Source organism: Mirounga leonina, unplaced genomic scaffold, assembly GCF_011800145.1.
Source record: "Mirounga leonina isolate KUSES-001 unplaced genomic scaffold, KU_Mleo_1.0 Mir_165, whole genome shotgun sequence".
In the NCBI taxonomy this organism is placed as follows: domain Eukaryota; kingdom Metazoa; phylum Chordata; class Mammalia; order Carnivora; family Phocidae; genus Mirounga; species Mirounga leonina.
In genome coordinates, this window is record NW_023270415.1 from 7,473,229 (window position 1) to 7,487,332 (window position 14,104).

A 14,104-nucleotide genomic window follows, 5' to 3' on the forward strand; every position below is an offset into this window, starting at 1 on the left:
TCATAAACAGTTACAAGTTATTAGAGCCTCAAAGTGTCACTAATCAGCAAATATTCTACAACCATTCTCATTAACTAGTAGCTTGGTAGCAAGAAAATCTCATTTGGCAGACACTGCACTTATTTCCTTCTTTATGGGCTAGTTACAGAGTTCTAGTGTGACATGAGTCAGTATCTCTAACAAAGTGACATCGGAGAGGAATTTTGTGTACATTAAATTCTGTTTTCTGGAATATTAGACATCTAATGTTAGGTATACCTTCGTAAATTAACCTTGCCTCCTTTGATGATCAGCTTTTCCCAAAATTCATGGAACACTTGATCACTTTTCCATCTTCTCCCTCCATACTCTTCTGAGTGGTAGGATCTTTTCTTCAAATTCTCGATCTTATTTTTGGGACTCTAAATTCACCTCTTTTGTTTGTCTTTTACATGGTCTGATGCAATTGAACTGGAGCCCCATATTTTGTCGGAGGGGACTGACTACATGCTATATATGAAGTATCTATAGATAGAGACATACATTTATTGATAATCAAAACAAATGAGAGAATTGCCCAATCTCGGTAATGGATGCAAGAGTGTTTCTTATGTTATTCTGTCTATATTTCTCTGTGTTTATTTCATTATTTTAAAAATATGAAAAAAATGCAACTGATCTCAGTTCATGAGTCAGAGGCTTTAGATTTTTAGAATTAGAATGAGTACTCCACTTCATTATTTCTTTTTTTTTTTTTTAAAGATTTTATTTATTTATTTGACACAGAGAGCGTACAAGCGGGGGGAGCAGCAGAGGGAGAGGGAGAAGCAGGCTCCCCGCTGAGCAAGGATCCTGCTGCAGGGCTCGATCCTAGAATCCTGGGATCATGACCTGAGCTGAAGGCAGACCCTTAACCAACCGAGCCACCCAGGTGCTCCTCAACTTCATTATTTCTGAAGTTGAAGTTTTATCTCTGTTCCTGTTCATAGTTTCCTGGCAGCAGTATCATACAAAATGGTTTTCCCACAGCTCACAATTAGGTGAGGTTTTATTTAAGTGTGTCAAACATACACGTTTTCTTGTTTCCTGTTATTCCTTCTTGGAGTTTATACTCATCCCTCAAAATTCATCTCATTGAGGAAGACTTTTCCCACCACCTGAACATGTCTTACCTTTGCTCTCCATTCTCATTTGGCTCCAATGATTCCTTGCTCTGCGATCTTAAGCCCCTTACTTAAACTTTCTTAGGTGTGCCCTGAGTATGAAATGGAGATAATAGTACAACCTAGCTCCTAAAAGTATGTTGAGGATTAAAGGCACTAATGTACGTAAAGGGCTTAGTACAATTTCTGCCGAATGGCCAGCACGCCCTAATGTTGGCTTTTGTTACTTTTTGTCTGCCTTAGAGTGTGGGCATTTATCAACTTATATGCTATTAAACTGCCCAAGTGTGGAGGCATTATATTACTCTATGAAGAAGCTCTTCAGGGGAGACCTACTAACTAAATTGGTACATGGTTTCCTGAACCAGATCACAATGAAAGTGAGGGTTGGTGTGATTAGCAGATAAAGTCTGTGATTATCAACTCTTCATACTAAAACAGCCCTGAAAATACAAAAGCAGGACTTGAGTGAGAAGAGACAGAACGCTCTATGACAAGTTGCTATGATTTTGGCAAATTTGTTGTTGTTTTTTTTTCCAACTGTGGCAAAATAAAATGTAGCATTTCAACCATGGTGAGCTGTACAGGTTAGTGGCAAGCACATTCATATTGCTGTGCACCCATCACCACCGTCCATCACCAGACCTGCTTCATCGGCCCAAGCTGAACCTCTTCTACCCCTTAAAAACGAACTCCCACTCCTCCCCTGAGCCTGGCAACCACTGTTTCACTTTCTGTCTCTCTGCTCTAGGTACCTTATCTAAGTGGAATCGTACCGTGTTTGTCCTTTTTTGACCACCTTATTTCACTTAGCGTAACGTCTTCACGGTCCATCCATGTAGTAGTCTGTGTCAGAATTTCATGCCTACCTAAGGCCGAATAACATTCCGTTGCATGTACATACCACAGTCTGCTTATCCACTGATCCATCAATGGATACTTGAGTTGCTTCTATCTTTGGGTTATTGTGAATAATGCTGCTATGAACACTGATGTACAAGTGTCTCTTCAAGACCCTGCTTTCAGTTCTTCAGGGAATATACCTAAGAGTGGATTTGCTGGATAATGTGATAGTGTTTAACTTTTTCAGAAATCACCTAATTGTTTTCCAAAGCAACTGCACCAGTTTATATTCCCACCAGCAGAGCACAAAGGGTCCAAATTCTCCACATCCTCATCAACCCTTTTGGCAAATCTTTTGACTTCTAAATGTGTGATAATTGTTAAAGAAACAATGGTAATCAGGAGGTTATGGTGGTTCTAAACTGAGCTTTTAATTGAATCACACTCACCTTGAATTCTTGAATTCTAGCTTTGCATCTGGCAGCTGTGTAAATTTAGGCAAGTGATGTGACTTATCTGGTTGTCAGTCTACTTAAGTACAAACCGAGGATCACAATACTTAGTTCATGGGGTTGTTATGGGGCCTACTCGAGGTAATCATTGTGGAGTACTAACATAGTGCTGCTTATGTAAAAGCTAACAAATGCAACTTTTGTTACTTTTTTTTTTTTAATAGGCTCTACACTGCATGGAGCCCAACATGGGGCTTGAATTCACAACCCTGAGATCAAGACCTGAGCTGAAATCAAGAGTCAGAGGCTTAACCAACTGAGCCACCCAGGCACCCCTGTTACTATTTTTGAAAGAGTTTTTCTTCTTAAGAAAATGTTGATTATTGAAGAATGCCACCTTCAAGTAGTACATATTTTATTTCCATTTTCGAAATGTTCCTTCATTCTACAACTATACCCATACACACAGGTATTTCAAAGATCTAGTTTTGATCTGATCTGGAAGATGAGAATTTGATATAAGATCAGAGTAGGTCCTGGAAACAAGCTACCTTGAAAGAAACTATTTGCCTTGTTTTGAATGGTGGGAAGATGGGGCAGAAGTAAGTTGGATGACAAGTGGAGTACCCAGCGAGAAGGTGGGGTCTAGTGGAGGAAGACCTGGAGCTCAGGAAACCTAAATTCTATGCTAAGTAACAGCACAGGCTGGCTGGGTCCTTGGGGTCCTTTAGTTTCCTGGACCTCAATTTAACCACCTTTAGAATAGCCTTGGAAACATTCATTCCTCTTTCAAGTATCGCTGCTTTTCAAGTACTCCAGGAAGTGGATGAACAAAACTAATAGTACTTTGTGGCTGCTGAATGTGGCCACAAAACTGGTCAAAAAGTACTAACCCATGCTCAGTTTTCAATACTGCTTTTCACAATGACAGTAGGACATCAGTAAGGACTTGTACTGCTGAGTTTCATGCTATTCTCATTAATGCTTGGCAATGTCAAAGGACCTTTAGAGAGATACTAAATATTCTTAGAGTTTTTGACAAAAGGTAGCCCTTAGCTTTTTCTCCACTTACTCTTCCCCTCCTCTTTTCCCCCAGATTTTCAAAAAATCAGATATCACCAAAAAATTAGGGTCAGGTATAGCCAGCCCCAGGACTATATCTTCAGGAAAGTCCTTATCAGGAAATACTCCATGCTGGCCTGTGTCTTTCACTCTCTGGAGAGGGAAATTCTGTTATTGCCTCTGGAGTTTTGTTTAGGTTCTTACTGGCAGCCAAGTTGGACTATGGCTTTTGTGTTCCAATCTGTGGGACTTTAATATCATTTTAGGAAGAGTGGTAGTGGAGAGGGGCTTAGCCATTGGTGATGCTGAAGCTAAACATGGGCATTTCACTTTTTTTTTTTAAGATTTTATTTATTTATTTGACAGAGAGAGAGAGATAGTGAGAGCAGGAACACAAGCAGGGGGAGTGGGAGAGGGAGAAGCAGGCTTCCCTCCTGAGCAGGGAGCCCGACATGGGGCTCCATCCCAGGACCCGGGGATCACGACCTGAGCCAAAGACAGATGCTTAACGACTGGACCACCCAGGCGCCCCTGGGGGACTTCACTTTGAGACAAAATATTTCATCCCGTTTCTTGAGGTAGACCTGTATCATTATATATCCCTTCACTGGTGGAAGAAGTCAAGATGGTCTAAAGACAGAAAAGATGACACACTCTAGGGAAGCCAGATAGATGGGATATTGCTCAACAACAATGATTTGGAAGCCAAGACAAAAATTTATGATGATCCTGGAAAAGAACCTGGATTTGGATGGGAAGAAGTATTCATGGAGGCAAGACACAAAGGAATTGATCCAGGGAAAGACACCTTAAAATAAAGTCCAATGGAAATAAAACTAAAAAAAAATTTTTTTTAAAGATTTTATTTATTTATTTGAGAGAGAGAGAATGAGAGAGAGAGAGCATGAGAGGGAGGAGGGTCAGAGGGAGAAGCAGACTCCCTGCCGAGCAGGGAGCCCGATGCGGGACTCGATCCCGGGACTCCAGGATCATGACCTGAGCCAAAGGCAGTCGCTTAACCAACTGAGCCACCCAGGCGCCCCAAAACTAAAAAATTTTTAATAGTGAGAAGAGAACATTAATTTTCCCTTTCTTAGGATCATTGTTAGTTTTCTATTCCTTAAAATAATTAATAGAGAACAGACATCTCCACCTGGAGAATTAGAGGTAATAATAACCTGAATTATACCTCTAAGCAGTAACTTGGAAGGGCGCCTGGGTGCCTCAGTTGGTCAAGCATCTGACTCTTAATTTCGGCTCAGGTCATGATCTCAGGGTCATGGGATCGAGCCCTGCGTTGGGCTCTGTGCTTGGCAGAGAGTCTACTTGAGATTCTCTTCCTCCCTCTCTCCCTCAGCCCCTCCTCCTGCTTGTGTGTGTGTGCGCTCTCTCTCTCAAATAAATAAATGTCTTTTTAAAAAGCAGTAAATTGGAAACCTGGCAAAAGAAATAAAAATTTCAATTTCCAGTGTAAATTCAGTCTCATTTTTGCTATTGTCCTTTGGTCTGGAACAAGCATGTGATGTTTTTCTTTAATGTAGGACTTGATCATTATTATATTTTATATAATACATATGAATATTTTTACATAACAAAACTTTCTTTTCTAACTTAGGTAATATTGTGGAAAATGGTTATGGTATACCAATAGAAATTTTCTTAAAACTTCTTCACATAGGCATTGGCATTCAGGAAAGAAACATATAATAACATCCCTACAATGTCTATTTTTCTTCTTGAATTTTGGAAGTGATATGTTTCAAAGAGACATTGTTTTCTCCATTTTCTCTTTCTACTTAGAACAATGAAAGTAGGAAATTAAAAAAGCTGGAGGAAGATCTTACTCTGGAAAAGTAGAGATTGAAACTGATTTACTAGACACAAAAGTCATTTTTTGTTTTTTTATTTTGTTTGTTTGTTTGTGTTTGTGCTTATTTGGTCTTTAAAGCAGAATTCCCAGATCCAAAAGTTACCTGAACTTATTGGAAAAGATCAAGACACAGAATTTTTATGAAATTCCTAAAAGGTACTTGAAGCAAAGTCAACGCCCAGCCTTGATAACATGAAGCATGCCTCCCATAAGTTGAGGTCTCACTGACCCAATGGAAAATTACAGATTGATACTTCTTTTGTTGAACAACCTGTGATTTCATTAGTTTCATTGACAGTAATTTTGAGTGAAATTTATGAAGGCCACAAAAGTAGAGTTAGTGAACCGCATGAAATGTCAGCATGCCCACTTTGGACCCTGCCATCTATATTCCTCTCCCTCTACTCCCACCCATACTGTTTGCTTTGGCAGGTGGCTTTTTCTAACCTAATTTGTAATGCTTCAACATTTAACCATGACCTTGCTTGAAGTTATTTGTCAGTAATGAATTACAGACAGCCCTGGAAGGACTCTCTATTCCATTGAGCACCATGGATGTTTTACTGTGGGCATTTTGTTTTCCATGTAGGCACCACACTCACACATACCACATACACACTCAGGCCACACACACACCCTCCTTGCACATACACATACACAGCCCGCATCCCTCCCCCCATACACACACAATGTCTCAGAGATGAGACCTTCAGAACCACTTTCTAAGTTTTACACCAGAGGGACTCTTTCACACCTCATAATCATACTGAACAATTGTTTTTTTGCTCATGGGTTATTTCCCTGTCTTTAGTAAAGCAGGGTCCTATCTCAGTGCTGGCCCGTTGGCATAGTGCCTCTTTCTGGCCCCAGTACTGGGTATGGGGGTAGGCTCATCAAAGCTAAGGAGACTCAACTTCTGTTGGGGCTATTGAGAGAAAGGCACACTCACTTTTTCAGCTGGGTTTGGAGTTGTGGGTCATAATCTTGGAATTGTTTCAAGGGGTCCTGGCACCATGGGGGGAGTGCCTTTTTGAGAACAGAGCCATTGCAGAGGGCAGCAAGCAGGGATGTGATGTGGAGTCCAGGCCTGGGTCCCCTGCCAGGTCCCCCTCCTGGCACTTCCCACCCATGACCACAAAGCTTCGTTTTTCCTTAAATCACTTCCAGTTGGATTTTTCTCACTTGCCATCTGAAAAGTCCTGACTAATAGATGATCTTTAGAGAAAATTAGTTTGTTATCTTTCTGAGATAGTTTGAGTACACAGTATTCCTCCAGGGCTGACATCTTAATTTGTGTGTTTAAAGGGAAAACTGGGGCGCCTCGGTGGCTCAGTCGTTAAGTATCTGCCTCCAGTTCAGGTCATGATCCCAAGGTCCTGGGATCGAGCCCTGCCCGTGTCTGTGGGGCTCCCTGTTCAGTGGGGAGCCTGCTTCTCCCTCTCCCACTCCCCTTGTGTTCCCTTTCTTGCTGTGTCTCTCTGTCAAATGAATAAAATCTTTAAAAAAAAAAAAAAGGGAAAATACCTTTTTCCATCAGTAAAACTTGTATTTATGAAGCAAGTGGCTTAAACTTAAATTATAGAAATCATAAAAGTGTATTATGAGCTGTGATATTAATAATGAACAGAAATATTTTTGTTTTGATGAATATAATTTTTGGTTAGGCATTTTAGATATTATGTCTAGATTAGATAAGCAAATAGCCATTAATAAAAATATTAAAGGAAATACTTAAATATTTGGGTTTATTTTATTTTATTTATTTGACAGAGAGACACAGCAAGAGAGGGAACACAAGCAGGGGGAGTGGGAGAGGGAGAAGCAGGCTTCCTGCAGAGCTGGGAGCCCGATGTGGGCCTCGATCCCAGGACTCTGGGATCCTGACCTGAGCTGAAGGCAGACGCTTAACGACTGAGCTACCCAGGAGCGCCAATACTTAAATATTTTAATTAGAAAGATGGCTTATTAAAGACAAGAGGAGACAAATGCTATCTAACTGTAAACTAAACAATCAAACCTATTAACATAACAATGGGATAGCCAAAATATGGAAAAAGTGAAATATTTCTGTATTTAATCTCTCAGAGAGTTTTAAAAACAAACAATAATTACAATAAAGTACTACTGAGTATTTCAATCAATATTATTAAATCTGTACTTTTAGTATTTTAGTACTCTGTGGGGTGTTATGTATAAATGTTTATTTTGGGGGCGTCTGGGTGGCTCAGTTAGTTGGGCATCTGCCTTTGGCTTGGGTCATGATCCTGGGGTCCCAGGATCAAGCACCGCGTCGGGCTCCCTGCTCAGCAGAGAGTCTGCTTCTCCCTCTGCCTCTCACCCTGATCCTGCTCTTTCTCTCTCAAATAAATAAATAGAATCTTTAAAAAATGTTTATTTTGAATGAGAAAAGAAGCACCACAAATTACAAATTTAAAAAAGGTTAGCAATGCATCAGAAAAAGATCACCAAATCCAAAAAAACCCCACATAGTTTATTAATTATGTCTATTAAGTTATATATTATTGTATGTAATATAAGCTGCCCCATAGCCAGATGTACAATGTGTAAGGCCACTCCAACAAAATCTGATGAAATGTGATGGAGGGGAGACAGTTCAAAATTAAAAAAAAAAAAAGGGCCAACTGAACACAGTAAGACCCTTCCCAAGGTCTTGGAAGGGGCCACTTTTGTGGAGATCCTAAAACTTGACTTCACTAACTTCAGCTAAATTCACCTCTGGGAAACACTGAAAATATTAGAATGAGTTGGGCTAAATCTCAGAGCTACCTTGCCGGTTAGAGAAATGAGGCATACTTCTTGGCTAAAGTTTGCTTCTAGAATCTCTAAGAGAAAGACCATTATGCTTCTAGTTTGCATAATACAATAATGTAAGTAATTTCCTGGTCATTTGACTTGAACTCAGGTCAGTCCTTGAGGCTGAAATAGTACTGATACCATTTTAGTTCCATTGGTTGCATGAGTTGAAATTGGGAGATTACCTTTCTCTTCAGCTGTTGTGAAAGCTGACCCCAATATTCCAGGTGTTCCTGGGAGCATCTGGCTTTCTAAAGCCTCTTTTTGATGACTGCATCTACTGGAGGAGATCAGTCAGCCAATGTAGGACTCTTGATCTGCAATTGGGTCCTTAGGAAGAGAATATAAAGTTCAGAAAAAAGCAAAACAAAGCTATTTTATTTCAGTATAGATGAAAGAAGCACGCACTCAGGTGCACTCAGGTTTACTTTTTTTTTTTAAATTAAATTTGTTTTTAAACAAATGCAAAAAATTGAAAAGGCATAAAATAGTCCCCTCAGGAATCCAAAACAATGTGACCCATTTGTCAGAGGAGGAAGTCCAGGCTCTGTGGCCAGTCTTAGGTTTCCAGAACAGGACAACCCTGTGGAGAATAGAAGGAAGTATTCTATTTGAGCTGAATCTCTGACGGATCTTCCGTGTATAACAAAACCATTCTAGAGGGAACCCCGTGTCCATGTCCTTGCAACCCATCCACATTTGGTGTGGGGTGCCAGCAAGGTCCTTGCAGGGAATCAGGGAAGAGTATCTGATGGAGAAGTAGTTGCAGGGTCCCACGGAGCCCTTGTGTGTAAGGGAGGGAAAGCATGAACTGGAGAGTACAATAACCCACCTCCTAGTGGTGGTGGGCAGTGTGGTGCTGGAGAGCCCCGGGAAAGCAGGCCAGGTGAAAATGAGCAGCTAGAGCACTTTTGACCATTTGAGCTTTGTCTTTGATTAGGACATTTGTTCATTACCTCCCTTTAAAGATAGATGTGTCCGAGATGAAATTTCCACGTCTCTTGTTGGAAAGAGTATAGCAGACACTTAAATGAAGAATATTCTCTTATTAGAGACCCCATTGCCAGGTTCAGGGAATATTTGAAGTGACTTTAAAATACTTTTCCAGGAAATATCCTAGGTTCTACCTGCATTGGTGGATGGTAAGCAGGAGGGTCTCCACAAACCTCTCTATGTACGGGGTGAGAGGTGAACTTCCATATTTGGGCAGCATGCCTCTAGAAGGACCTTCAGTGTTTCTCCATGGTTCTAGTGGAGTTCTGGGCTGAGAAATGTGAGTACATGTAAAGAGAAGTCCTCGGGGTATCATCAGTGCCTGCAGATCAGCACTGGGAGAAAACACCTCAAAATTTATCTGTAAAATTAGAGGATCAAATTAGATATACTGTACTGCTTTATCAGCTCTATGATTCTAGTAAGTTGGTTGATCCAAGCCAGGGCCAGCATTAAGAGCCAAACCCAAACCTGTTCTTTGGGGATTTATTTCTTTCCCCCTCTCTTACATATTTGCCTTGCCCACTAGTCTGTGAGCTTTTGAGAAGGATTATGTCCCTTCGTCTTTGAAGCCCTTGAAACTTGCACAGTGCATGGTATAAAATACATGCTCAATGAGTGTTCTTTGAATTTCAATTAAAAAAAAAAAGAACTGTTGGCACCTGGGTGGCTCAGTTGGTTAGGCGACTGCCTTCGGCTCAGGTCATGATCCTGGAGTCCCGGGATCGAGTCCCACGTCGGGCTCCCGGCTCAGCGGGGAGACTGCTTCTCCCTCTGACCCTCCCCCCTCTCATGCTGTTTCTCTCTCTCTCTCTCTCTCAAATAAATAAATAAATAAAATATTAAAAAAAAAAAAAAAGAACTGTGATTGGTTGCATCTTCCAATGAATCATCAAACCCATATATTCAGTTACCTCTCCCTGAGATGCCCCCAACAATCACAGTCCCACAGATCAGAGACCAAACTGCCACCACCTCTCTTGGGAGGTTGGCCTGGCTTATTGTCTGGCTTCGCTTTAGGGCTCTGAGCTGAGCTATTAGGATCATCTCAGACCCCATGCGTCCCTCCACATCCTTCATTGCGCCCTAGCTCACCATTCCAGGTTCTACCGACTCAGTCCCCAAAGTGCCTAGTAGTACAGCGCCTGACACAATAGGTCCTCAACAGCTATTTTTTAAAAAAGATTTTATTTAGTTATTTGAGACACAGGGAGAGAGAGAGAAAGTGAGCGAGAGAGAGCACGAGCAGGGGGAGTGAAGAGGGAGAGGGAAAAGCAGACTCCCCGATAAGCAGGGAGCCCGATATGGGACTTGATCCCAGGACCCTGGGATCATGACCCGAGCCAAAGGCAGATGCTTAACGACTGAGCCACCCACGTGCCTCCTCAGCAACTATTAGTTGAATAAAAGAATGACATTATTTGGGGCATTTACAGAATCTCATATGCTAACCATCCTCAGAAGTGCAATGAATTGTCATCTGTTTGAGATGGTCTTAGTCTACAGCAGGAAGTAGAGAGAATGCATGATGTAATTCTGCATTTCTTTCCAATGCTCTGACCTGATTTTCCAGAAGAGCAGTCTTTTCACTAGGGTCCATGTTTCCCTTCAGATATATGAAGAGTGTCCAGGAGGTGCTTGGCTTGGATGGTCCCAAAGAGTCAATTTTCTACCCTCAACTTGAATATTTGCTCTGACCTAAAGGTGCTTGGTGTCTTTTCCAACCTCTGCTTTCATATGAATCCCCACCCCGTTGACAATGGAACACCATTCCACTGTGATACATTATCTTGAGGTACAGTAAGCTCCTAGGCATAAAAAAAAAAAAAGTTGAAGTATTGTCTTGTTTAACCAAGCTAACATCTTCACCTTTGCACTTCATGAAGGGATACATCCAACAAAATTGTACCTTCATATTTAATAATTATTTATCAAAATTGGGAAATGTATTGTTTTGCTCAATTATATCTTAGCAAAAATTGCATTGATTATTCCATCCAGGATAAATTTTTTGGCATTTATTTTTTTTTAAGATTTTATTTATTTGAGAGAGAGAATGCGAGCGAGCACAAGCAGTGGAAGGGGAGAGGGAGAGGAAGAAGCAGGTTCCCCGCTGAGCAAGGAGCCCCACGTGGGGCTTGATCCCAGGACCCCAAGATCATGACCTGAGCCAAAGGCAGCAGCTTAACTGCCTGAGCCATCCAGGCTCTCCCTGGATAAATTTTTTTGGCATTTAGAGTCATCAGGTCACAAGAAATATTAAATATATTAGGTCTTCATTTTGTGTGTAGTTTTTTTAGGGACATATGGTGGGTGATCAGTAAAATAAATTCTCAAGCATATAAATATGTTGCGTTAGGATAAAATTCTGAAAGGAATGTGGAGCAGAAATACAGCTTTTGAGGAGAAAATGGATTGATAGCATATTTCTGACTTTCTGAAAATCTTGCTCTAGTATTTTAAACAGATGAAGGTAGTTAACAAATGACGATGGCACTGGACGCATTTGACTGTGAGACGTTTTAATTACAAATTTAGATATTTCCAATACACTGGAAGTCATGTTCTTTGCAACTATTTAAATTTAGGATAAAAGTTTTTGTATGGCAAGGCATCAATAGGCAAAGGTGGGAGGTAGTTTTTCAGAGTTATTGAGGGGAACGCGTGTTTTCAATCACTTCGTAGATGAAGCCATAATGTTCATTAAAGGAAACCTCCCTTGACATTCAGTTTAACATAAAACTGTAGAAGGTTAGCATTGAAGAACTGAAAATAGCAGTGACCCTGCACGTCATGTTGCCATAACATAGGTGCTATTTAGAGCCAGGAAAAGTGAAGCTCGCTTGCCATACAAAAGACCTCCCCAATTGTGTATTGCTTATTTCCTCACATTGTGGGCCTTCAGGATCTGCTGGCAAATGTGGGGGTGAGTCAGGGCCTAGATAAGGCATCTGGAAATCTCTCCGTGAGCCCGAAGAAGTAACGAGGCAGCCACCCATTTTATCATGGTTGCTGAGGGCGGAGCCAAGGGCATGGTCCTGCCGGCTCGCGTGGCGCCTCGGCAAAGGGCAGGGTGAGCCGTGCTCTGGTGCATGTGCGCAGTCTGACACCCAGGCCGTGTGCTGCAGGATGAGAGAACTCAGCCCCAGGAAGGAGAGTCCCCACAGAGGGAAAGAGCCAGGGAAGTGCCCAGCACTTAGGAAGCACCGGTAAATTCTTCTGTGTATGAATTCCTTCAAAGCAGCCTTAAAGATACATCCCTAAGGCTACAACCCGGACAACATCTTAATAGCCTGTTATTTCTAGGAGAATGGAGACGAAGTCCCTGCCAGAGATTCAAGTGGAATATTCACGGGCACCTTCAAATCCATGTGTCCCGACAAACTGTGCATCTCAGCTACCCTCCGGACCTGTCTTTTCTGCCCTCCTGTGTTTATTCAAGTCCAAAACGCAGAACCATCTTCTATCTCTCACTTTTTTCTGTCCTGTGTCTAATAGTTTATTTATTAAAAAACCCAGTAACTTCCCCTTCCTCCCCACTCCCTCTAGACCCTGGTAACCTCTATTCCACTTTCTGTTTTGTGAATTGAACTACTCCAGGCACCTCACATAAACCAGATTGTACAGTATTTGTCCTTTTGTGGGTCTGCCTGGTGTATTTCACTCAGCATCATGCCTTCCGGGTTCATCCATGTTGCAGCCTGTGTTTGAATTCCCTTCCTTTTTAAGGCTGAATAATTTTCTATTGTATGTATATGTCATATTTTTTATCCATTCATCTGTCAATGTCTAATAGTTTATTAATCTTATTAATTACTATTTTATTATCACCCCATTACTCTACTTGACACAGATTTCCTTAGTTTCATGGTTTGTCTTAACATTCTTCTCTTTCCAATCCATCCTGTGTACCATCTGAATAATTTACCTAAATTTCCTAATAATTGCTCCTCCTCCTCCATCTCCCTAATCCTTGCCCCTCAGGAACATGGGCCCCACATTCTTTTACCTCATCTCCCTGCTTTCCATGGTGGTCCCCAGAGTCACCCTACTTATCAGAACAGGAGACATTCTTTGGATGCGCACTGTATTTTGGGCACACAGAGCAGCAGAACGTCAGGAAAGGCTCCAAAGGACAGGGCCTCCCTAGAAAGCTGGAGCATGGTCTGAGAACTCTTTCCCCCCACCTGTCCCACACCCTCCTCATGACTGTGCCATGTACCCCTTGCTCTCTGGACTATTCTTCACCCCCCACTCTGTGAGCCTCCTTGTCTCCCAGGGGGATTCCCACCCCATGGGTGACTAGATCACACGAGGTCATGAGAGCAGATGGTGGAGGTAGAGAGCCTGTCCTCAGACCCTAGCTCTGCCACTCACCCAGCTTATGTCTTGGGACAAATAGCTCCCCTGGGGATTGTGCTTTCAGTTGCACAACTGTAAGTGGGACTAATATTTGCATAGAACTTATAAGAGGACCACACCGTATAGTTATTATTACAATATCACTTTTTTGATTATTCTCAACTGGATTGTAAACTTTAACTCATTTGCTAAGTTTCTGCTCTCTCTTAAATAGCTCTGAATGTCTAGCTATGTGCTAGGCACACAGAGTGCCCTGGAAATAAAAAGACATTGCCTCTGCTTTTCAGTAACTCATAGTATGCATTTCTGCTTCTTTCTAGAACGCTATGGTGATGACATAGTGTATTATTCTTCCTTCCGTCTTTTTCTTTCCTCATCTCCTCCCTTCCTTTCCTTCCTTCCTTCCTTCCTTCCTTCCTTCCTTCCTTCCTTCCTTCCTTCCTTCCTTCCTTCCTCCCTCCCTCCCTCCCTCCCTCCCTCCCTCTCTCCCTTTCCTTTCCTTTCCTTTCCTTTCCTTTCCTTTCCTTTCCTTTCCTTTCCTTTCCTTTCCTTTCCTTTCCTTTCCT